A 26,049-nucleotide genomic window follows, 5' to 3' on the forward strand; every position below is an offset into this window, starting at 1 on the left:
AACAATGCACCTGTGCGACCGAGAACTGGACTCTGCCATGGACATAACTCCACCCTCACCCATCACCATTTTAATATCATGTACCAATATATAGCACTAAAAATAAATCACTCATTGAACATAAATCATTCTGGAGTCAGCCTGTATTAATTACAAATGTATAACACATTACTTATCAATAATGTTCTGTTATTTATGTGTGGACAACATACCGATGTCAATAAGCATTAGTCCATGGGCTAACCAAGCAGAAGTCACGCAGTGGGTCATACAGCACTGAAAAGGGAAGGGAAAAGTAAACTTCAGTTTAAAAGAACTGGGGGGAAATACACAAAGTAAAGATGCAGGGGGCATTCAGTAAATGTTAAATGGCGTGGGTGATTCCTACCTGTGTGCTACTGAAAATACTGTTGGATAACTCTGTCCCTGTTGTCTGGGTCGTCCTCTTCGTCTTCCTCCTCTTCACTCTCCGCAGGCTCCACAGCTGCTTCAACACCACCATCTGGACCATCCTCCTGCAGGAAGGGCACCTGACGTCGCAATGCCAGATTGTGAAGCATACAGCAGGCCACGATGATCTGGCACACCTTCTTTGGTGAGTACATCAGGGATCCCCCTGTCATATGTAGGCACCTAAACCTGGCCTTCAGGAGGCCAAAGGTTCTTTCTATGATCCTCCTAGTTCGCCCATGGGCCTCATTGTACCGTTCCTCTGCCCTGGTCCGGGGATTCCTCACTGGGGTCAATAGCCAAGGCAGGTTGGGGTAACCAGAGTCACCAATTAGCCACACACGTTGTCTCTGTAGCTGTTCCATCACATAAGGGATGCTGCTATTTCGCATCACATACGCATCATGCACTGACCCAGGGAACATGGCATTCACATGGGAGATGTACTGGTCAGCCAAACAGACCACCTGAACGTTCATCGAATGGTAACTTTTCCTGTTTCTGTACACCTTCTCATCGTCTTTTGGGGGTACTAAAGCCACATGGGTCCCATCAATGGCACCGATTATGTTGGGGATATGTCCAAGGGCATAAAAATCACCCTTCACAGTGGCCAAATCAACCTCCTCAGGGAATACAATGTAGCGCCGCATGTGTTTCGTCAGGGCAGACAACACTCTAGACAAGATTTTTGAAAACATAGGCTGAGACATTCCAGATGACATGGCCACTGTTGTCTGGAATGAGCCACTTGCCAAAAAATGGAGGACTGACAGAACCTGCACTAGAGGGGGAATTCCTGTGGGTTGGCGGATGGGGGACATCAGGGCTGGCTCCAGCTGGGCACACAGTTCATGTATAGTGGCTCGGTCAAGTCGGTATCGTAGTATGATGTGGCGTTCTTCCATTGTTGACAGGTCCACCAGCGGTCGGTACACGCGAGGATTCATCCTTCTCCTCGCAAGTCCCAGCAGACGGTGCCTAGGAAGGACAACATGGAGCACAGAGTCAAGCAAGTCACAGGTACATTCACCACTGCATGCATAGCACACGATTATCTATGTATTGAAAGGCGTGTATGAGTGGCAATGCAAGGCCTAGGCCTGTGTGACGCAGTACAAATAATGCCATGTGGGCCCTTGAAATGGCGGCTGCCTGACCTGTGAAGTGGGACAATGGGATGTGAGGTCAATGCGCTGGCGTGGCACACCGTGGCGGTAGGCGGTCGAAGACCGCTATACGAAGCCACATTGGCTAACATTGAGGCCTATGGGTTTCAGGAGCCAATGACGAGGTGCGCCGGTGGTCGCGGTACGCACCGCCGCGGTACGCACCGCCGCGGGCGTGACCGCCATTTTCTATCTGCTTAATCACTCGAGACCTGATCATCCACAGGAGAGGACCTATACTGCAAGTGCTGCTGTGACCTCGGTCTGGAAGTGACAATGGCTGCTGCGACTGGGGAAAGGGCCCCTGCCTTCACGTCTGAGGAGTTGGACAAACTTGTGGATGGGGTCCTCCCCCAGTATGCGTTACTCTACGGTCCTCCAGACCAACAGGTAAGTACACTGGGTGCACATTGAATAGGCTATGCCTGTGTGGAGTGAGGTGGATGCTAAGTTGGTGGGGTGGGGGGCGAATGAGGAGTGCAACGCACGACAGATGAGAGCATGTGCCATATGGCAAAGTTGGGGAGGGGGGGCCAATCGCATCTAACATGCAGAAATATGATGATTTTTCCTTCCCACCCTGTACATGTCAAATAGGTCAGCGCCCATCAGAAAGTGGACATTTGGCGTGCCATCGCTAAGGAAGACCGGGCCCTGGGGGTCCACGTCAGACGGGGCACCCACTGCCGCAAGAGGTGGGAGGACATCCGCCGCGGGACCAGGAAGACCGCCGAGTCACTGCTGGGGATGGCCTCCCAACCTAGGAGGGGTGCCAGTCGTACCCTGACCCCCCTGATGTCCCGGATCCTGGCGGTGGCCTACCCTGATTTGGATGGGCGCTTGAGGACATCACAGCAGACACAAGGGGGTGAGTATCAGCACATTCTGCAATCTCTCTGCGCAGTGGAGGCGTCTGGGTGGGGGAGGAGGGTTGGGGGTGACATTAGGCCAGGGCGCTTTCTGTAGTGTAGTCCTCTCCTTTAGGCATGGCCCTGTGCTCCCGGCCCCCACCTCTGTAGGGTGACAAGTACAGCTATCGATGGTCCAGCATCACACATGTGCGCCTTTGTCGTCTCTAGACCTGTTGTCCTAGTCAGAAGTACTGAGTAGTGTACACCGAATGCGCGGCTTAGTGCATGAGGCTCCTGTGTCTGTCCTCTCCGCCAACGGTGTTGACATTGCATGCACTCAACCTGGTCTTCGTTTTTCTCCCCTCACCATTCTTCTTCGTCTTCTTGTGCATGTGTGCATTAGCATCATCAGGCGGAGGAGAATTGGCATCGGAGCATGAGGGAGCTGCAAGTCACAAGGCCCCGGTGGGACCAGGAACAGACACCGAGGGCACCAGTGATCCGGAGGGCGAGGGGAGCACCACAACGGGGACCGGTGGTGACACCAGCGACAACGACACGTCCTCGGATGGGAGCTCCCTAGCGGTGGCGGCAACATCCGGGCCCCCCGCCTCTACAGGTACAGCCGCCACCCAGCGCACCAGCCCCGCCCTCCCAGCAGCCCCTCAGCCTACGCTCTGTGCCCGCTCGACCAGGAAGGCGGGCGTCTCCTTCGCCCCAGGCACCTCAGCCCCTGCCCCTGTTACCCCTGCTGCCCTCAGTGAGGAGGTCATTGACCTCCTGCGGACCATCATTGTTGGGCAGACTACCCTTTTGAATGCCATCCAGGGGGTAGAAAGGGAGGTGCATCGGAGCAATGCCTAACTGGAGGGCATTCATTCGGGTCAGGCTGCCCATCAACGATCGTTCAATGCTCTGGCCTCAGCACTGACGGCAGCCATTGTCCCTGTCTCCAGCATCCCTCTTCTGACTGCCTCCAGCCTGTCTCTGTCTCCTGTTCCTCAGCCTATCCCATCCACACCATCAGACCAGCCTGCACACACCTCAACACCCAAGGGCAGCTCATCCAGACACAAGCACCACAGAACCCACAAGCATTCACGCAAGCAACACCCAGATGCAGACATTCCAACAGTCACTACCACCTCTGTGTCCCCCTCCTCCTCGTCTCCCTCCTCCCTCCCTGTGACGTCTACACTCACACCTGCATGCACACCACCATCAGCCAGTGCTTCCATCACCAGCACACCCTCCAGTCCAGTCCGCACACGTGCAGTCACCACCCCCACTACCATTTACACGTTCCCTGTGCCCTCTCCCACTGTGTCTGTCACCCCCTCTTCCAAGACACACAAACGCAGGCAGACACCCACCCAACAGCCATCCACCTCACGACAGCCTCCAGCACATGCACCTGCACCCAAAGACAGCACACCTGACTCTCCTACAACCACATCCTCTTCCTCCACTTCCATCACCACTTCTCCTACCTTTTACCTTGGTCCTAAGAAAGTTTTCCTTGCTAATCTTGACCTCTTTCCCTCCACTGACCCACCCCCTCCATCTGCAAAGAGTCCCAAGAGCACCTCAGCCACCACCAGCCCAGCTTCGAGTGTCACTGTGGTGCATGGGTTCTGGAGCCCACCCTTTGCCAGCAGTGACACTTCAATCAGCAGCAAGGGGACAGCCAGCCCCCCACCAGGCAAGAAGACCAGGAAGCTAAAGGGCCGCCGTGAGAGGACTGACACGGCTGCCCCCAAGGAGCAAAGTTCGCCCACTTCACCAGCCACATCATCTAGGGGAGGCAAGGGCCCGAGAGCCCCATCTAAGGAGCGAAAGGGCAGCAGGGCGGAAAAGTCAGCCAGCAGGAGCGCGGAGCAGGAGGGGCCCACAAGCCCCATCCCGGGTGTTAGGAAGGACACCAAAGGGCCCAGGACTCCGTCACCGAAGGGTCCAGCAACAGCACGGTCGGAGGGCGACTGAGCAGGGAGTCCAGGCCAGGTCTGGCTCCCTTGACCTACTGGACGAGCACCGCTGAACAGGGCCCCGCCGTGGAGAGGAGCACCGCTGAACAGGGCCCCGCCGTGGCGAGGGGCACCGCTGAACAGGGCCCCGCCGTGCAGAAGAGCACCGCTGAACAGGGCCCCGCCGTGCAGAAGAGCACCGCTGAACAGGGCCCCGCCGTGGCAAGGAGCACCGCTGAACAGGGCCCCGCCGTGCAGAAAAGCACCGCTGAACAGGGCCCCGCCGTGGCGAGGAGCACCGCTGAACAGGGCCCCGCCGTGCAGAAGAGCACCGCTGAACAGGGCCCGGCCGTGGAGAGGAGCACCGCTGAACAGGGCCCCGCCGTGGCGAGGAGCACCGCTGAACAGGGCCCCGCCGTGCAGAAGAGCACCGCTGAACAGGGCCCCGCCGTGGCGAGGAGCAGCGCTGAACAGGGCCCCGCCGTGCAGAAGAGCACCGCTGAACAGGGCCCCGCCGTGGCGAGGAGCACCGCTGAACAGGGCCCCGCCGTGCAGAAGAGCACCGCTGAACAGGGCCCCGCCGTGGAGAGGAGCACCGCTGAACAGGGCCCCGCCATGCAGAAGAGCACCGCTGAACAGGGCCCCGCCGTGCTGAACAGGGCCCCGCCGTGCAGAAGAGCACCGCTGAACAGGGCCCTGCCGTGGTGAGGAGCACCGCTGAACAGGGCCCCGCCGTGCAGAAGAGCACCGCTGAACAGGGCCCCGCCGTGGAGAGGAGCACCGCTGAACAGGGCCCCGCCGTGGCGAGGAGCACCGCTGAACAGGGCCCCGCCGTCTCAAGCACCGCTCCGCTGGGCCCTTCATCTCAAGCACCGCTCCGCTGGGCCCCGCCGTCTCAAGCACCGCTCCGCTGGGCCCTTCATCTCAAGCACCGCTCCGCTGGGCCCCGCCGTCTCAAGCACCGCTCCACTGGGCCCCGCCGTCTCAAGCACCGCTCCGCTGGGCCCCGCCGTCTCAAGCACCGCTCCGCTGGGCCCCGCCGTCTCAAGCACCGCTCTGCTGGGCCCCGCCGTCTCAAGCACCGCTCTGCTGGGCCCCGCCGTCTCAAGCACCGCTCCGCTGGGCCCCGCCATCTCAAGCACCGCTCCGCTGGGCCCTTCATCTCAAGCACCGCTCCGCTGGGCCCCGCCGCCTCAAGCACCGCTCCGCTGGGCCCTTCATCTCAAGCACCGCTCCGCTGGGCCCCGCCGTCTCAAGCACCGCTCCGCTGGGCCCCGCTGTCTCAAGCGCCGCTCCGCTGGGCCCCGCCGTCTCAAGCACCGCTCCGCTGGGCCCCGCCGTCTCAAGCACCGCTCCGCTGGGCCCAGCCGTCTCAAGCACCGCTCTGCTGGGCCCTTCATCTCAAGCACCGCTCCGCTGGGCCCCGCCGCCTCAAGCACCGCTCCTCTGGGCCCTTCATCTCAAGCACCGCTCCGCTGGGCCCCGCCGTCTCAAGCACCGCTCCGCGGGGCCCCGCCGTCTCAAGCACCGCTCCGCTGGGCTCCGCCGTCTCAAGCACCGCTCCGCTGGGCCCCGCCGTCTCAAGCACCGCTCCGCTGGGCCCTTCATCTCAAGCACCGCTCCACTGGGCCCCGCCGCCTCAAGCACCGCTCCGCTGGGCCCTTCATCTCAAGCACCGCTCCGCTGGGCCCCGCCGTCTCAAGCACCGCTCCGCTGGGCCCCGCCGTCTCAAGCACCGCTCCGCTGGGCCCCGCCGTCTCAAGCACCGCTCCGCTGGGCCCCGCCGTCTCAAGCACAGCTCCGCTGGGCCCTTCATCTCAAGCACCGCTCCGCTGGGCCCTGCCGTATCAAGCACCGCTCCGCTGGGCCCTTCATCTCAAGCACCGCTCCGCTGGGCCCCGCCGTCTCAAGCACCGCTCCGCTGGGCCCCGCCGGGCCCCGCCGTCTCAAGCACCGCTCCGCTGGGCCCTTCATCTCAAGCACCGCTCCGCTGGGCCCCGCCGTCTCAAGCACCGCTCCGCTGGGCCCTTCATCTCAAGCACCGCTCCGCTGGGCCCCGCCGTCTCAAGCACCGCTCCACTGGGCCCCGCCGTCTCAAGCACCGCTCCGCTGGGCCCCGCCGTCTCAAGCACCGCTCCGCTGGGCCCCGCCGTCTCAAGCACCGCTCTGCTGGGCCCCGCCGTCTCAAGCACCGCTCTGCTGGGCCCCGCCGTCTCAAGCACCGCTCCGCTGGGCCCCGCCATCTCAAGCACCGCTCCGCTGGGCCCTTCATCTCAAGCACCGCTCCGCTGGGCCCCGCCGCCTCAAGCACCGCTCCGCTGGGCCCTTCATCTCAAGCACCGCTCCGCTGGGCCCCGCCGTCTCAAGCACCGCTCCGCTGGGCCCCGCTGTCTCAAGCGCCGCTCCGCTGGGCCCCGCCGTCTCAAGCACCGCTCCGCTGGGCCCCGCCGTCTCAAGCACCGCTCCGCTGGGCCCAGCCGTCTCAAGCACCGCTCTGCTGGGCCCTTCATCTCAAGCACCGCTCCGCTGGGCCCCGCCGCCTCAAGCACCGCTCCTCTGGGCCCTTCATCTCAAGCACCGCTCCGCTGGGCCCCGCCGTCTCAAGCACCGCTCCGCGGGGCCCCGCCGTCTCAAGCACCGCTCCGCTGGGCTCCGCCGTCTCAAGCACCGCTCCGCTGGGCCCCGCCGTCTCAAGCACCGCTCCGCTGGGCCCTTCATCTCAAGCACCGCTCCACTGGGCCCCGCCGCCTCAAGCACCGCTCCGCTGGGCCCTTCATCTCAAGCACCGCTCCGCTGGGCCCCGCCGTCTCAAGCACCGCTCCGCTGGGCCCCGCCGTCTCAAGCACCGCTCCGCTGGGCCCCGCCGTCTCAAGCACCGCTCCGCTGGGCCCCGCCGTCTCAAGCACAGCTCCGCTGGGCCCTTCATCTCAAGCACCGCTCCGCTGGGCCCTGCCGTATCAAGCACCGCTCCGCTGGGCCCTTCATCTCAAGCACCGCTCCGCTGGGCCCCGCCGTCTCAAGCACCGCTCCGCTGGGCCCCGCCGGGCCCCGCCGTCTCAAGCACCGCTCCGCTGGGCCCCGCCGTCTCATGCACCGCTCCGCTGGGCCCCGCCGTCTCAAGCACCGCTCCACTGGGCCCTTCATCTCAAGCACCGCTCCGCTGGGCCCCGCCGTCTCAAGCACTGCTCTGCTGGGCCCCGCCGTCTCAACCACCGCTCCGCTGGGCCCTTCATCTCAAGCACCGCTCTGCTGGGCCCCGCCGTCTCAAGCACCGCTCCGCTGGGCCCCGCCGTCTCAAGCACCGCTCCGCTGGGCCCCGCCGTCTCATGCACCGCTCCGCTGGGCCCCGCCGTCTCAAGCACCACTGGCACAATGACAGTGCCGGATCTGTCTCGAGCTACTGTTCACGGTTCACTGTGCCCACCATGCCTCCTCCTTGACCGGTGGAGACTGTTATCCACCTGATGGACTGTGGCTTTGCAATCCCCAGGATGGCCGAGTGGCCAACCCACCCACTGTAGAGACTTGAGAGACTGTGGCTTTGCACTCCCCAGGATGGCCGAGTGGGCAACCCACCCACTGTAGAGACTTGAGAGACTGTGGCTTTGCACTCCCCAGGATGGCCGAGTGGCCAAGCCACCCACTGTAGAGACTTGAGAGACTGTGGCTTTGCACTCCCCAGGATGGCCGAGTGGGCATGGTGGCCCCTTCGTGGATCTGGCGTCGTGGAATCATGTGGCTGTGGTGCCCCCCCCTTCCCTTCCCCCTGAGGTGCCTGTGGTTTTTTCATCAGATGCCCCTGCAGTGTTCTCTCCAAAGGACTCAGGTCTCCTGTGTGGGCTTTGCCCTTGTGTTGCTACACTTTGGCCCACGGACACTTGGAATCTCGTTAGATGTGCAGGACTTATTGCATCGGTTTATCGTATGCACTGGATATTGATTTTGGATTTTTGATTTGTTATTGCTATTTGACTGTGACTTATCAGTGGTTTTTATTTCACATAAATTTCGAGTCACTATTTAATTATGTCCTTGTTTTTTTTAAGGGGGTTTGGGTGGTTTCACTGTGACTTGTTGCTCTGCATTGGTGTGTACATGGTTTGGGGGTGTGTGTGTATCGCGTATGTGTGTGCACGTAACCTTTTGTCCTCCCCCCTCCCCTGTGTCGTAGGTGCAGTACTCACCGTTGTCGTCTGCGCCGGCGTTCGTACTCGTGGTAGATGAGCAGGTAGACGAGAGCAGGTAGGATGTTTAATTCGGGTTCCATGCTGTCCTCCTTCCTCGTGGAGTGCGTAGAGGTGCGGGTTTTCCCGTTCGTAGTCTGTTTCCGCCGTGTTTTTATCGGCGGTGCTCCCGCCCCGGAAAAGGTGGCGGATTGGCCGGTCATGATAGTGTGGGCGGTACATTGTCTGCCGCCTGGCTGTTGGCGGTGACCGCCGCGCTGTTTGTCGGTCCCGCCGTGGCGGTCGGAGTGTTAATGTGGCGGGCTGTGGTGGCGGTTCCCGCCAGGGTCAGAATTCCATTTTTTGGACCGCCGGCCTGTTTGCGGGTTGGCTGCCGCTTTATCACCGACCGCCAGGGTTAGAATCACCCCCATAATCAGGACTTATTAATGGCTCATCCCTTATATCAGGTCTTGACTTGGTGTATAAGTCTGTGACATCAAGATAATCATGCTAAAATTTATCTGAGGCCTCACTTTCAGTCAGAGGCATGAGGGTGCTCGGATTTCAAATCTGGCAGCACCTCAAAATGAGGTTTTCAGCAGCAAGTATCGGCTGCTCTTACCTAGCCAACCCTGTACTGGTCAATGCTATATTTTTGTTCTGGTAAGCAAAACCTTGACAAAATGAGGGACCATAAATGTTGAAGGATGGCCCATCACTATGCTTTCACATACTTTTGAGACTGGCAGTGACAGCAGTCACCACTTTACAACAACCAGGCAGTGAGGCAGCTGCACGATCAAGTATGACTAAAAGTAGGTCACCATGTATCCGTCCAAGCACTGATAGAGTGCAGCCCTGCCTCTTACTGAAAAAGTATATTAAACTCTTTGAATAATTAGGCATTCTCAGTCCTGAGGATCAGCAGAGACTTTCTCTCAGCTCCAGGACAGCTTTGATTCATTTGTTGTCCCGTGGACTTGGATCAGACATATCTCTGCGTGTCATCCTCAGTAGAGGCTTTGCAACCAAGGAAAATTTGGGCATCCACTGTCTACAGTAGCCGACCATTCCCAAAAACATTCTGACTACTCTTTGCACCTTTGGAGGACAGATTCACAAAAATGGCTTTCATTCTTTCTTGTTACACTTTCCTTCTTCCTTTCTCAATGATATGTCCCAAGTATTGGACCTCTTTTTGACAGTGCCGTAGCTTGCTTATGAACACTTTGGGGGTTATTCTAACTTTGGAGGAGTGTTAATCCGTCCCAAAAGTGACGGTAAAGTGACGGATATACCACCAGCCGTATTATGAGTTCCATAGGATATAATGGACTCGTAATACGGCTGGTGGTAAATCCGTCACTTTTCCGTCACTTTTGGGACGGATTAACACCTCCTCCAAAGTTAGAATAACCCCCTTTATGTCCTTCCTCAACCAGATGATTCAACAAAGCAATGGTGTCTTGTTTTTAAGAGTCACTTATCTCTGATGCCACTAGTAGGTCATCAATATACTGGACAGGAACCGAGTTACAGGGCTTGATCAATGACTCCAAAGTTTTGCTTAAAATCTGGTTAAAGATTGAAGGACTCTCAGTAAAGCTTTCTGGGAGTCGACACCATGCTAATACTTTCTCCCAAAACACCAAGCAGAATAGATACTGACTAGCCTCATGTAATCGAGAAGAAAGCTTGTCAAAGATCTATAACAGTGAACCGTTCTGTCATAGATTGAATCTGGTGAAGTATGGTGACTGAATTTGGTAACACAGGACATCATGGGATTACAATATCATTAACCTTTCTTAAATCCTGACAATCCTAAACTTTCCATTAGACATTTTTAATCCCTTAATTGGTGAGTAACCTGGACTCCCAATTATCTCTTTTAAGATTCCTTTTTGCACCATATCTTCAATTATCTGTGTTAAACCTGCTGTTATTTCTGGAGCCATTTGATAAAACACCCAACTAATCTGCTCCATGTCTGACCCTGTAAAGGCCAAAAGAAATTGCCGCAATAGGACCAGCAGTCACCTCCTGGATGGAAGCCAGCTGCCTCAAACTTGGACAAGATGGAGATCCTCGTAATCGGCTCCACCCCTTTCCCCTAGAATGATTCCTGGTGACCACACTGGGAAACGCCCCCACTCTCATGGACCATGCACGCAATCTCAGCATCCTCCTGGACTTCCCTTTATCCATGACCCACCAATTCAACGTTGTCTCATCATCATGCTTCTACACCCTCCGACTCCTTCAAAAGATCTTCAAGTGGGTCACCTCTGACATGAGGAAGACAGTCACCCACGCACTCGTCACTAGCAACCTGGACTACGGCAATGCACTCTATGCCGGCATTACCAAGAAACTACAATCAAGAATACAAAGAATCCACAATGCAGCCAGACTCATCCTGGACATCCCTAATAGCCACATCAGATCCCACCTCAGAGCCTACACTGGTTTCCAGTCAACAAATACATCACATGCAAACTCCTGATGCACAATTACAAGGCACTATACAACATAGAAACCACATATCTCAACCACTGCCTCGCCTTCTACGTACCCAGCAGGCAACTCCATTCTCCCCAGCTTGCCCTCACAGCCATTTACATGATCTAGAAAAGCACAGCAGGAGGAAAATCCTTCTCCTACCTCCCAGCATGGACATGGAACACAGTATCTCCCAGGCTCAGACAGACTACATCACTGAAGCAGTTCAGGAAGGGCCTCAAGACCAGGCTCTTTGATTTAGCAGCACACCCACAAACAGTGCCTTGAGACCCCACGGGTGATTAGTCGCACTTTAGAAATTACTGATTGATTAATTGATGAGGTGATGATCTTGTGAAAATGACATTTGGTTTGACATTTATCCAGACTGTTCCTACACCTTTTCAAAATTTGAAATCTTTTCCTCTAAAATCTCATACTTCTGGGGTCACTGTCTTTTAAATCTGATGGTAACTCTTGCTATTACCATTGGGTAATGCCCTATTATTTCTTGTTGAGCCAATGTAAGCTCAACATCTCCATCATGTGCCTGAAACTCAACTACATTTGGTGTACAATAAATTGTAGATGAATTTGCACTATAAGTCTCTTCCCAATAGATTCCCAGGACCTGAATAGCAAACAACAAACTGATGATTTTCTTCAAATGAACCTATTGTTACAGGAACGTCCTTTGAGACTGGACTTGTAATTTGTTTATTTGTAACAGCTACAGCTTCGATCGTCTTTGCAGACAATGGAACGGGTAGTTATTGTGTCAATCAGGAATTACCATTGGTGGACATTTATTTCACCTTCTACAAATGGTCCACTCTGGTCTATCTCAAAGACTGCGCCAAACATGCAATCTGTCTCCCCACTCAGGCCCTATCATTGCAACGTGTCTGAGTTAAAGCTCTAATCGTTAAACATAGGAAAGTGCTGAATAACATTTGGATTTTGTACTTGCATTGAATTTCAATTTACTCAGGGCAATCGATTTTGATTCCATATTGTGGTATCCACATTCTGTTGAGCCAAAGGGGCTTGTGGGACAGGCATCATTTGAACTTGATTCTGCAATGGCATTTGCACTTGTCGAGAAGGCACATTTTGCATCTGCATTTGATTTCCTCCCTGTACTTGATTCTTGTTTATTCTGTCTGGATTGAGCCCACATTTGCACTTCCAATGGCCCACCCTGTTACAAAGATGATCAGGAGTCATTTTTTATAATGTAGTAACATCAATACCTACATTTGTATAAATCAGAATCTCTTAATCCCGACCCTGTGGGACAAACCTTCCTTCTTGAACACCTTGCATTCCCATTTGAAATCCAACTCCTGTATGCTGCCTTGAATTCCAACACCTTGCACTAAACCATCAGTTTCAGGAAACAACTGATTCTGATTGATAACCTCTCTGTTGCAGCTTTGTTTGGGGTGGCATAAACCTTTCTTTAAGCTTTCTTTGTTTAATCTCCTACTCATCACTGCAATACATTTCATATTTCATGACCTAATCTAAAGACTTAGGTCCTGATTTAGATTTCGGCAGAGAGGTTACTCCGTCACAACGGTGACCGATATCCCATCCGCCAAAATCTAAATCCCATAGAAAACATTGGGATTTAGATTTTGGTGAACGGGATATCCATCACCATTGTGACAGAGTAATTCCTCTGCCAAAATCTAAATCAGTTCCCTAGTCTGCCAACGAATCACTTTCTGCTGTATTTGCTTGCTAATCTCAGGCCTCAAACTAAGCACGAACTGTGAAATAAAAAATCCCATATTTGTAGTTTTAAGATGCATTTGACCTATATGCTGCTGAAATGCTTTCAATCATCTCATATAATATTCATGCACAGACTCCTTTACCTGTTGCTGAATTCGATTTAATCTTACATAAATAAAATCCTTTGGGGAGTCTCTGCCCTTCAGACAAGTAATCACATCATTGAATTTAGTCATTACAAGAGGCAAAGGTACATTAGTGTGAGGGTCTCATGTCGGCTTCACATCTGGCCACTGAACCACAATTTTACTTGAGTCCACAAACCATTTGAAACAACAATGTCAAAGAATGATTTCAAATTAACCCACAACACCTTCAAAATCTCACCAAACCTCTCAATCTGTGTATAGCACTACAATGGGGTCTCTCTCAATTTGGGGCAATTGTTTGTAAATGATGCAAGGTTTCCCTTACTACACGGTAAATGGACATATCCTCCACCTGGCACCTCTCTCAATGGTTAATATCTAGCTCCCTCATCGTCTGGGGGGGTCTAAAGGTGGCTTTCTTTTTATTTTAGTCATTTCTATTAGTTTAATTTTCTTTTCATGTTACTTTGCTCATTTGTTTTCTAATTTCTCAAATTCACTCCACCTGAGGACACATTTCACCCAATTCACTATTGCGCAATTGCATTCCTGAAGAATGCATTGCTTCCAATGATTCATCATCCAGATCTATCCTGAAACTTCTCTTCAATGAAATGAGATCATATTTATTTGCTACTGCAGGTAATTAATATTGTACAGCTGCAGCTCTTGTCATCTCTTTGTATAAATAAATCAACCATTTTTCTGGTAATTATTCACATGATCCTGGTCTAGACACCTCCTAATTGCTTCCTCTAATTCAAGTTTTATTCTTGAGACATTCAGTGGTCTTTCGGTCTCAGAATCAGAACTGGTACTCAGTCTTTCACTGTCCTCTGTCTTTGTACCCTTCCTAGTAGCTTCCAAAAATCATGGAGGAAAAATCCCATCTTTAAACAGGTTAATTTCTCCCTATGCTGTCTGTGTCATGAAGATAAATCACCTTTCTTCTCCTAATGCCTGAATCATTTGTGGTGGTGTTGACATAACAATCTGTGAACTTTGTAAAGTTAGAACATATCCTGCCACTGATGGACCTCCAACAGCTCCTGGAGCTACTGTATTCGGTGCACAATTGATTTGGGCTTTTGGTCTATTTTTTATACATGTCTCTATTGGCAGGGCTTTAGTTACCCAAGGAACGGGTGCTAGCGCAGTTACCACACAAGCAGTAACACCTGTAGTCATCACTACATGGGTTGTTCCTACCTGAGCGGAAACATTTGGAATCACTTGCTGAACAACAGGCTATGTTGTGACAGGCTGAGCTACAAAAGGCTGATTCACTACAGGTTGTGCAATAACTGGTTGAGTAACTTGCAGCAGTCTTTCAAACCGATACACATTTGAATCAATAGGAGCTGTAGCTACTGTCACATTATCAGTCACATTATTAGTTACACCTTTGTCACAAGACCCACATAAGGTGGCAGACATGCTGCCAATAATTTGTAAAACATATTATCTCCCAAATCAGTATCAGTGTCTGATTTTGTTTAATCTTTTGTCTTAGCTTTCCCTTTAATCTTTATCCTCTTAGACTTTTGGCATTTTTCAGGTAGTTCATTTTACTATGATCTTTTCCACCTTTGCTGTTGCTCAGCTCTTTATTGCATCTGTATAATTTCCCATAGCTCTTATTGTACATCTTCGGTATTTCTCTTTCACTCTAATGCAAGCTTTCTTCTTCCAAGCACTTAGGCCCTGATTTATACTTTTTGTTGCAAAACTGTACCAATGCAGTTTTGCACCAAAATGTTTAGCACCGGCTTGCACCATTTCTGAGCACCACAATGGTGCAAGCCGGTGCAAAGGGTAGGCCATCATAAAATAGAATTAAGTTAGTCGGGTGAGGCTGGAAGTATGGAAGAAAGGAGTTTTGCACTAAAAAATGAGGTTAGGCATGTTAGAGTAAAAACAAATGACTCTAACCTGCCTAGAGTCATTTTCTGACGTAAAACTATCCATACCACATAACCCCCTGTCTTAGAAAAGACAGGAGTCATGCCCACCATCCCGATGGCCAGCACAGGGGACCAGGGTCCCCTGGGCATGGCCATTGCACCCAGTGCCCTGTAGGGGGGGGCATTTCAGGGCCCCCAATGGCACTTTAAAAAATAAATACTTACATGTACTTACCTATACTTACCTGGGATGGGGTTCCCCATCCTCTGCTGTCCCTCTAGTGTGGGTGGGAGTGTCCCTGGGGCCTGGGAGGGCACCTGTGGGCTTATCCCATGGTGTTTCACCATGAAAATAGGCCCACAGGTCCCCTAACGCCTGCCCTGATCCAGGCAATAACAAAGCAAGCAATCTTTGCACCATTTTTAGACTCCTCCTCCCTCCGTGTGATATTTGCACATGAGGATAAATAAGGCGCTAGGGCCTTAGGGTCGTTTTTTGCCCCAGGAATGCCTACCTTGCATCTCATTGATACAAGGTCGTTTTCAAAAAAATAACTTTAACTCCACTATTTTGGCTCTAGACATGTGTAGCGCCAAAATATAAATATGGAGTTACGTTTGTACTGGATTTGCTTTAAAAGAAATTATGCAAATCCGGTGCAAACAGAGTATAAATATGCCCCTGAGTGCTTCAAATTGTGTAGGTCGAGGAGGTGGATTCATTTGACAAAGTATTTCTTGTACTCTTTCAATAATTCTCAAATTAAATGCCCCCCATCTTGGGAAATTCAGTAGGTTCTCTTTCTGAGTGGTCTTGCACCATTGACAAAGACATACACATGTATGTAACGCTTCCTCATTGATCATATGATATGCTGGCATACACCAGGAGGTGCCTTTTCATCCTCCTGTACTGAATAATCACATCATCTCTTTTCAAATTCCTAATAGCTTTGAAAAACTTCATGTTTAAATTAATTGTCAACAAATGGCAAATAGTTAAAATACAAAGCTTCAATGTTTTGATTCTGTTCCGTATCTGTGAATTTCAGAAAAGCCTTTTATCCCCAACCACAATGCGGTTCATAAATAGAATAAAACAATGACTGTGTGGCTATTCATGTATCTCAACCAATCTCAACAGTGTTTACACCAATCAACCTATATCAGGGCGGCACAATATGACATAACAACTTAATCATAACTTCTTTATCAATCTATCCTGGGATTTTTTACTACTTCTCAGTCCGTTAACTTTTTAAATTCTTTTCTGACAAAAGGGCATAAGCATGAGCAATACAATTTTAACACATCAACAGCAAATCACAATTAAATGTACAATCACAAATCACAGTACTCATCAGATGTGTGACGCAGAACCCTTTTGATACTCACACCCGAAACAGGAAAAGCAGCAGTCTGCAACTGCAACTACTTGAGGAACCGTACTCCGTCAATCCTTGAACTCAGGCTTTGGGCAATGGCCATTTATCTTTTGTCAGGACACAATTCAATTTTGTAGTTCTCATTTTCTATTACCTAACCGTCCTGTGCTACCAAATTTGCTAACGTGTCGTTCTGAAAACAGAGCTTCTGAGGACTATTGGGAGCCGTCAGGAAATAAAGGTCTGGCAACTCTACTGATTCCTAGAGGCTTGGTCCTTCAGGTAGATGATGTATGATATTAAGCACCGCACATTTATAAAATGCATTACATTTTGTGTAATTAGAATCAATAATCAGAGTTTGGTTTGTATTTTTCAGGTTTTAGTAAATCATTAGTTCATTTAAATTTTTCTTTACAAATAATTTAAAATCAGTGCAAATTAAACAATAAAGCATATAGCATGTCCCTTAAAGATCTAGGCCCTCATTTTGACTTTGGCGGTCTTCTTTGAAGACCGCCAAAGCCACGGGTGCCAGGAGACCGCCAGTGCAGATGGTCTGCCTCCCACCATATTACGGGTATTGCTGGATTTCACTTTGACGGGCGGAAGCGCATGGGTGCTTCCACCACCGGCCCGCCAGGACACCGCCTGCTAAATTATGGGCAATAATATGGCGCGGCGGTGTCCTGATGGCGGGGCGCTGCCGTAGGTGGAAGCACCCCTTTGCATACCCTGCCATATGACCTCCTCCCCGGACCAGGCAAGTCGATCATCTGCCAGGGGAGGGGGTGGGTGGGTGGGTGGTGTTGTGTGTGTGTGGGTGTTTGTCTACGTGTGTGTATGGGTGTGTGTATGTGTGTTTGGATGGGTGCGTGCATGTGTGGTTGAATGCGTGTATGAGTGCTGAGGTGAATGCGAGTATGGATGCATGTGAGTGAATGCATGTATGTAAGTGAAGGTGAATCAGTATATGCGTGGTGTGTGTGGGTGTGCTTGTACACGGGGAGGGGGAATGTGAGTACCGTACTTGGAGGGGTCTGGGGGGCACTGTACCTGAATGTGGGGTGAGAGGATGGGGCGTTGTACCTGGAGGGGGGGAGGGGGTGTGGGGATTATTGTGCTTGCTGTGGGGGGGAGTTGTTTTCCAGTGACAGGGAAGAAATTCCCTATCAATGGTACCATTTCCGCCAGGTTTTTGTGGCGCAGCTAGCGCCATGGAAACCTTGGTGGAAAGGCAGCTCCTTATACCGACGGCAGTCTTCTGTGGACCGCCGGGTTGAAGATGCTCATCTCTGGCCAAACAGGTCCAACTGCCCTGGCGGTACGAGTGGAGATGTGGTGGGTTGGAAGAGAAAAAAAACAAAAAAATATAAATACACTATTCCAAAATAGAAGAAAAGAGAGTGGACAAAAAAAGTCCTAAGTTTCGAAGCAAGAGTCCTCACACACCTAACTGGGTGTCATGCTTCATCATCGGGTCTGTTCCTCGTCAGACCAGCACTGCAATGTCTGACGGGCACCCCTCGAAGGGGGACTCTTTGCCGGAGATCTTTTCTCGATTACGCCAAGAACCTTAGGGTGGACTTGGAAAAAAGAAGTAAGGAGAGAACTGAAAAAGGAGGCTCAAGACCCTGTCCTCAGGGCAACAATTTTATTAATCCAAAGTGGGTAATGGCCAAGGTTAAAAATATTAAAAAGAGTGAGGATGAGGTAATGATCAATTACTCTCTACTGTATTTAAAGAAAGGTGGGAAGCAAGGAACTATCAGGCCATCCCATGTAAAGGGTCAACATGTTTTGCGTATCAGTGGTCCATCCGGATCCAGTGATGCTTCTTCAGGACCAAACAAATGAATACTTCTCCTATTATACAAGACATAGACTCCTATAATCCGACCCTGTCAGTCTCAATGTCTCCAGTCACTTACAATAGTCAAGTACGTCTCAGGCTTGTTATTTCTAAAGTTTAACCTGTAATACAATGAAAAAAGGTTACGCAATCATAATCCAAAGTAAATATACTAATTCTTTAGTTGAGTCAAAATTTACTGAAAGGAAGAGATGTGACAATCTGTGGGACACACGGTGCTCGCATGATCAGTGAGAAAAGTGTGTTCAAGACATGTATGTGCTTACCGTCCCCATTATGGAACAGGCTTCATGGGAAAACACAGGCCTGAAGACGGGCGCAAATATTCTAATAATCATACAAACTGAAGACATATGCCTGTTGTTATATACTTTAAAAGGCCAACAGAATCCATATCACAATGTGATACAAGAAATGAAAATGAATCTCCTTAAATTGAAACAATAGATCATCACTAGCAAGCATTACTAGTAAAAAGAGGGAAAAGGTAGCCCCAGTCTCTCATCTCAAAAGTAACCACCCATATGCCGCATGGCTGAATATATAGCCCTGAAAAGAGGGGTAAAAAATAACCATGGGTACAAAATGCCCAAAGATAACTGTAGTCCAACACCCACTGAGATTGTGAAGACATCCACTCGATAAAATAAACTGGGGAGGTGTGAACTAGACTACAGCTTCTTGTAAAGGTATGGTCTTGCTGGGCAAATATTTGCATAGCCCCAAGAAAGTGTGGCTGGTTATGTCGCAATCAAGTGTCCTAATTATGTACCAACCCTCAGAGCTAGGATGTTAAAAAGATCCCATTCAATTTCAATTACCAGGCCCCATCTGGTTTTAATAAAACATACAGGGGAATTGATCATTGTGCCTTAAAAGATACGCCACTAATATCCGTTCAACTAATCAAGTGCAGTCAAATCGTTAGCGGTTTAAAATCATGTCACAATTCTTATTATGCCTGGAAGAGAGAAGCACCCAAAGGGTTTGCGTAAGTATGACAAAAACCTCGGATGCCCAAAACTGCGTCTAACTTACTAGCAAGCTCTTCATCCTCCATCGGGTAACCTACCCCTGGCCGCGCTCACGTAACAATGAGGATGCCGCGGCCCAGCGAGTAGAAAAACCCGGAAGTGCGCGCGTAGTAAAAACGCTCGCGTTGCTATGCTACGGAGTCCTGCGTATAGAGAGCAGACTCCGATCACAGTGACAGACCATAGCCATAGAGAGAGGACTGCAGCCACAAATATGGCTACACATCGACCACACGGTTTATATTTTTTGAGCTCCGATGTGTAGCCATACAGGGTGTGGGTATGTGATGTCATGCAGGTGGGGTGGGGGATGTAGTAGTAAAGATTTGACTTACCAGAGTCCAGCCTTCCTGCTTCAGGAGGCCGTAGGTGCGCTCTATTATCCCCCAAGTTCGCCCATGTGCCTCATTGTAGCGTTCCTCTGCATGCCCTTGTCCTGGGATTCCTCACTGGGGTCAGTAGCCATGACAGGTTGGGGTAACCAGAGTCATCTGCAAATATCGAGGGACAACTGTTAGACATCCTCCAAACATTAGTGACTCTCCCATACCCAGACACCTATTTAAACTGTGTGGGGACCTCTGGAGTTGGCCCATCACATAAGGGATGCTGCTATTCCTCAAAATGTAAGGGTCATGCACAGAGCCAGGATACTTGGCATTCACATGGGAGATGTACTGGTCTGCCAAACACACCATCTGCACATTCATAGAATGGTAGCTTTTGCAGTTTCTGTACACCTGTTCATTCCTGCGGGGGGAGACAAATGCCACATGTGTACCATCAATGACACCAATAATGTTGGGGATAGGTCCCAGGGCATAGAAGTCACCTTTCACTGTGGGCAAATCCTCCACCTGAGAGAACACGATGTAGCTGTGCATGTGTTTCAGCAGGGCAGATAGCACTCTGGACAACACGTTAGAGAACATTGGCTGTGACATCCCTGATGCCATGGCCACTGTTGTTTGAAAGGAACCACTGGCCAGGAAATGGAGCACTGACAGGACCTGCACTAGAGGGGGTATTCCTGTGGGATGGCGGATAGCTGACATCAGGTCTGGCTCCAACTGGGCACACAGTTCATGGATTGTAGCACGATCAAGTCTGTAAGTGATAATGATGTGTCTGTCTTCCATTGTCAACAGGTCCACCAGGGGTCTGTACACCGGAGGATGCCGCCATCTCATCACCTGCCCCAGCTGACATGCCCTATGGAGGAGAAGGGTGAGCAGACGGTCATACACCACATAGGTTTCACAAGGCTGTTTAGCACAATCGTTAAAAAATCTTTCTGTGCCTTTGTCCCTCCGTATTCCTGGCCAAAACTGCTGTGACGCAGTTAGTTGGCCTGCCATGTGGCCACCTGAAATGGCAGATGCCTGACCTGTAAGAAGGGACAAGGGGAAATGAGGTAACTGCGCTGACGTTGTGCAGCGTTGCGGTAGGCAGGCGAATACCGCTGCGCAATTCAGCATTGGTTATCATTGGGCCCTATAGGTTCCAGGAGCCAATGACGATGTACGTTGACAGTGACGGTACGCACCGCCACAGATGCGACCGCCTTTTTCTATCAGTTCCCTCACTTGATACCTGACCTTCAACAGGAGAGGACCTACACTGCAAGTGCTGCTGTGACCTGCGTCTGGAAGCAACAATGGCTACAATGTCTGGGGAAAGGGCCCCTGCCTTCACTGCGGAGGAGTAGGACAAACTGGTGGATGGGGTCCTCCCACAGTACACGCTACTCTACGGTCCATCAGAAAAACAGGTGACTACACTGTGTGCATGGTGGATGGCACATGATTGTATGGAGTGTCGTGGATGGAAGAGACAGAGGGGAGGCACAGGCCAGCATGTGAGGATGGTGAGTGTATGTTTTCTGGAACAGGGTGGAAGGTTTGTGGCCAATGAGTGAGAAGAACTGGACGGGGGAGCAACATCCATTATTCCTTCACTATTCCTCTAGGTCAGCGCCCACCAGAAGAAGGGTATTTGACGTGTCATCACCAAGGAAGTGCGGACCCTGGGGGTCTACCACAGACGGAGCACCCACTGCCGGAAAAGATGGAAGGACCTGCGCCGCTGGAACAAGAAGACGGCGGAGGCCCAGCTGGGGATGGCCTCCCAACGTGGAAGGGGTGCCTTTCGCACCATGACCCCCCTGATGTACCGGATCCTGGCGGTGGCATATCCTGAGTTGGATGGGCACTTGAGGGTATCACAGCAGCCACAAGGGGGTGAGTACAGTCTCATTCAGCTGACTCTGCGTGCTTGACGAGGTGTCTGGGTGGGGGAGGTGGGCTGTGGGTTCCCCTAGGCCAGGGCAGAAGCACCATGGTAGATCCATTGTTTTGCTGGCTCAGTGCTACTCCCACCCCAACAGTGGTAGTGTGTCAGCGAGTCTGGATCCTCTGGGTTTGCGCCTGTTCCCAATATGTCCAACTCTTGGCAGCTCCAAACTCTACTAGCCGTTATAGCACAGAGTTAAAGAATGACCAAGCAGGGGATGGGGTTTAGGTTGGGGACAGCGGGGAAGGAGACCTGTGGAAGCAAGAGTTAAGAACACAATAGCAAGGTCATTCACATTAATCTTCATGAACTTTGTTTTAACTCTTTATGCTCTAATAACATGAGAGATCAAGATCTTTTCAATAACGTGACCTTCTTATAATCATATACTCTGAACATTGAACTTTCTCAAGTTAATCCTTAGAATAGCAATTACATCACAACAAAAGTCAATGAGTACATTCGTTCCCAAAGAATTAACTGCTATAGGATTCACAAATTATACTGTGGAATAGGCAAACTGACTAAACTTGTTTTGTCTAGAAAGATCACACTCTGTTTGATCTAAGTTTCAAGATTCAATTGCCCAGAAATTATTGTGCACCTTATTGCCAGACTGTGCATCAAGACTCAAGTACAAGGAATGATCGTGCGCTCTGCCATTCTGATCTGCAAGGGTTAATTGCCAAGAATGAATCACACACACTGTTGCCGATTGAATCATCAAGATTCAAATGCCTTGAAATGATCGTGCACTCTGCCGATCTGAACTGGAAGGGTTAATTGCCAAGAATGAATCGCGCACACTGTTGCTGATTCAACCATCAAGATTCAAATGCCTTGAAATGATCGCGCACTCTGCCGATCCGAACTGCAAGGGTTAATTGCCAAGAATGGATTGCGCACACTGTTGCAGATTTAACCATCAAGATTCAAATGCCTTGAAATGATCGGGCAATCTGCCGATCCGAACTGCAAGTGTTAATTGCCAAGAATGAATCGCGCACACTGTTGCTGATTCAACCATCAAGATTCAAATGCCTTGAAATGATTGTGCACTCTGCGGATCCGAACTGCAAGGGTTAATTGCCAAAAATAAATCACGCACACTGTTGTCGATTCAACCATCAAGATTCAAATGCCTTGAAATGATCAAGCACTCTGCCGATCCGAACTGCAAAGGTTAATTGCCAAGAATGAATCGCGCTCACTGTTGCTGATTTAACCATCAAGATTTAAATGCCTCAAAATCATCGCACACCATGCCGATCCGAACTGCAAGGGTTAAGTGCCAAGAACAAATCGCACACGCGGTAATTCACAAAGCCAAAAACTCAAATGTTTCTAGAAAATGGAGTCGAGGGCCTTCCTCGAACTCCGCCTTACCGCCCTGCTTGAAGATCAGCAAGATAATGAGGACAGGGCCAGGAAATGTCCAAGTAGGCCTCTGGAACAGGAGCCCTGGAAAATACTGCTGCTCTGCACCGGGACCTCTGAATAGTGAGCAGGTGGAGCTGGGATGGGTTCCTTAAATAGTCCCAAGCCCCGCCTACCTGCCACACCCAGCCACACCCAGCCAGGACGCAGGAAAGGCTTGGAAATGAACAATACATTGCAAACAGTATTAATGACATTTCAAAATAAACACCTGAAATGCAAAAAGTTAATATGCAATATCAGTACACAATGCATGAATTATTACATTGCATAAGGTCTGTCACTTTGCACTATGTTGCCCGTAGAGCGCGCACTGCCCCGGTGTTGACGTAGTGGGCCTCTACACCTAGTCAGGCCCCTGTGGGTTCCAGGTGTGCATCAAATGGGTCTAGGCAGAGTCCCCCATGGACATGTGCTTTTCCCCTGAACTCTTAGTGCATGGGCTAGTGCATAGGGCTGCTCCCTGTGTGTTGTGTCTGCCAACGGTAGTGGTGTTGAAGGCATTGACCATGTGTCTCTTCTGTCTTTCCCCCCCTTTTTGTTTTGTCACCCTGTCTTTGTGTGCATTAGCATCATCTGGTGGAGGAGCATTGGCACAGGAGCAGGAGGGAGCTGCAACCCACATGGCCCTGGAGGGTGAATTTACAGAGTCTGAAGGCTCCAGTGGGATGGAGGGGAGCTCCACGACGGGGACAGGAGTAGACTCTAGCGATAGCGACTCTGATGGGAGCTCCCTTGTGGTGGCGGGCCCCTCTGTGCACACCACAACAACAGGTACAGCTGCCACCCCCCCCCCCACCAGCACCGCCCTCTCAGCAGCCCCTCATCGAGTTTCCTATGCCAGCTCACCCAGGAGGGTGGGCATCTCCTTCGGCCCAAATGAACTTGTGAGACTGTGGCTTTGCACTCCCCAGGATAAAGCAGTGGGCAACCCACCCACTTGAGAGACTTGTGACACTGGGGCTTTGCACTCCCCAGGATAAAGCAGTGGGCAACCCACCCACTTGAGAGACTTGTGACACTGTGGCTTTGCACTCCCCAGGACCAAGATGTGGGCATGGAGCCCCCTCGTGGAGCAGTGGCGTCGTCCGTTCATCCGGCTGAGGTGCCCCCTTTCCCCACCCCCTGAGGTGCCTGTTTATTTTCGATCTGATGCCCCAGCAGTGTACTCTCTGTTTCGAGTCAGGTATCATGTGTGGGCTTCACCCATGCATTTTGGGATCACTGGTCCCTGGACAATGATTGGAACACTATCCAGATTTGTGCAGTTGCTGTACATATTTCTATATAATGACCTGTTACAGAGCTGTTTCCATATCTGAATTTGCGATGATTACACTTGTTACAATCCTTTCATTTTGTCCTTGCATTCTTCCAGGAGGTAATGGGGTGTAAATGTAATGTTGCTGCATGCATTTGTGTGTATGTTGTTGTGGGTGAGGGTGGGAGTGGGGGTTTTGCGTGTTGCGTGTGTGTGTCACTCTCTCTTTCCTCCCCCCTCCCTGTGTGCTAGGTGCAGTACTCACCGTGGTCATCGCCGGCGTCTTTGCTGCTCCTGGTAGAAGAGGAGGTAAACCAACATGGGCAGGACCTGTAACTAGGGCTCCATGGTGTCCTGGTTCCTCGTTGGGTGTCGAGAGGTGAGTGGTTTCCGTTCCAAGTCCGGTTTCCACCGTGCTTTTGATGGCGTTGGTACCACCCCGGAAAAGGTGGCGGATAGGCCTGTTGAAATACAGTGGGCGGTACATTGCCTTCTGCCTGTCTGTTGGCGGTTACCACCGTGGTGTTTGTTTCTACCGCTGTGGCGGTCGGAGTGTTGAAGTGGCTGTTTATGTCCGCCATGGTTGTGATTACATTTTTTTAACCGCCAGCCTGTTGGCAGTATTACCGCAGCTTTAACAGCGATCACCAGGGTTGTAATGAGAGGCATAATTTCTAGTCAAGCATCTCAATAAGATTTTTCAGTAGAATCTCTCAGCAATAGGCTCAGGCTAGATAAAATTAGTCTCAGAATGAATCCAAGACATCAGCAAAGCGAATAGAACAAATTTTGTCAGAGTTAGGTTACTCTCTCTCTCAGGAGCTGAATAATGAGGCAAACAAGCAGCGGGAGTCTAGCTTTCTCAAGAAAGCTTCTCACTTAAGTCTGGGAACACATTTTTATAACATTATACACTACAAAATATTATAAAGCTTGAGCAGATAATCTTCAGCTTTAGCAAATTGGCGCTGGAAGTCTTCATGTCCACAGGGCAGCTTCTGTTGGGATGGCAAATTTTAACAAAGAATATTTGAAAAATACAATACATTTAACTATTATCTAAACAGGAATGAAACTTGGGTTTCTTCCCACCAGTTAGTCTCTATAAGGGAAAGAATGGTTAAATGAGCATGATACATTTTTTTAACAATTTCATTTACATTCTCATATATCTTTCTTGTAAAGCCTATTTATAAAGAAACAGTTTGTAGATTCATCTAAAATTGCAGTAATTTTTTTCATAGGTTACATGGTCATGAAACAAAGCACTAACAATCTCTCTATTCATTTGTTTGTTACCATAGAACATTTGTGTCATGAAATGTTATACTTATGACCATGACAGTGGTTAAAACTAACAATGTGGAAAGAAAGAGGGAAAAGGAAAAAACAGGAATTTGTCCTTATTTGCAGCTCAACCAAGTACATATTGTCGTACAAGCTTCAAATACAAAATCCACATTTAAATGCAGTGTTTAGTTGAGGCCTACAAATTCCTTCCATACAGGTTAATAGTATAGGCCCTCATTATGAAATTGGCAGTAATAACTGCCAACCGTTGCCGCGGCTCCCAGCCGTCAGCCGGATTATGACCATAGCCGGATTTCCGCCATAAGGATGGTGGAAATCCGGCTGTGGTCATGCTGATAGACGACGGTAATGTGGCACTGCTGCCAGCAGCAGCGCCACGCCAGTAGACCGCCACTGACCATATCATGACCTATGATATGGCCTGGTGGTGTTCTGCTGGCGGATGCTGCTGCTGGTAGCAAAGCCCCGTCTCATCTCCTGCCAGAGGACCCCCTCACAAAAGGTAAATCAGGTGCTCCGACAGGGTGGGCGGTGTGGTGTGTACGTGTGGGTGTGTGTGTG

The sequence above is a fragment of the Pleurodeles waltl genome, chromosome 4_1 (genome assembly GCF_031143425.1).
Source record: "Pleurodeles waltl isolate 20211129_DDA chromosome 4_1, aPleWal1.hap1.20221129, whole genome shotgun sequence".
In the NCBI taxonomy this organism is placed as follows: domain Eukaryota; kingdom Metazoa; phylum Chordata; class Amphibia; order Caudata; family Salamandridae; genus Pleurodeles; species Pleurodeles waltl.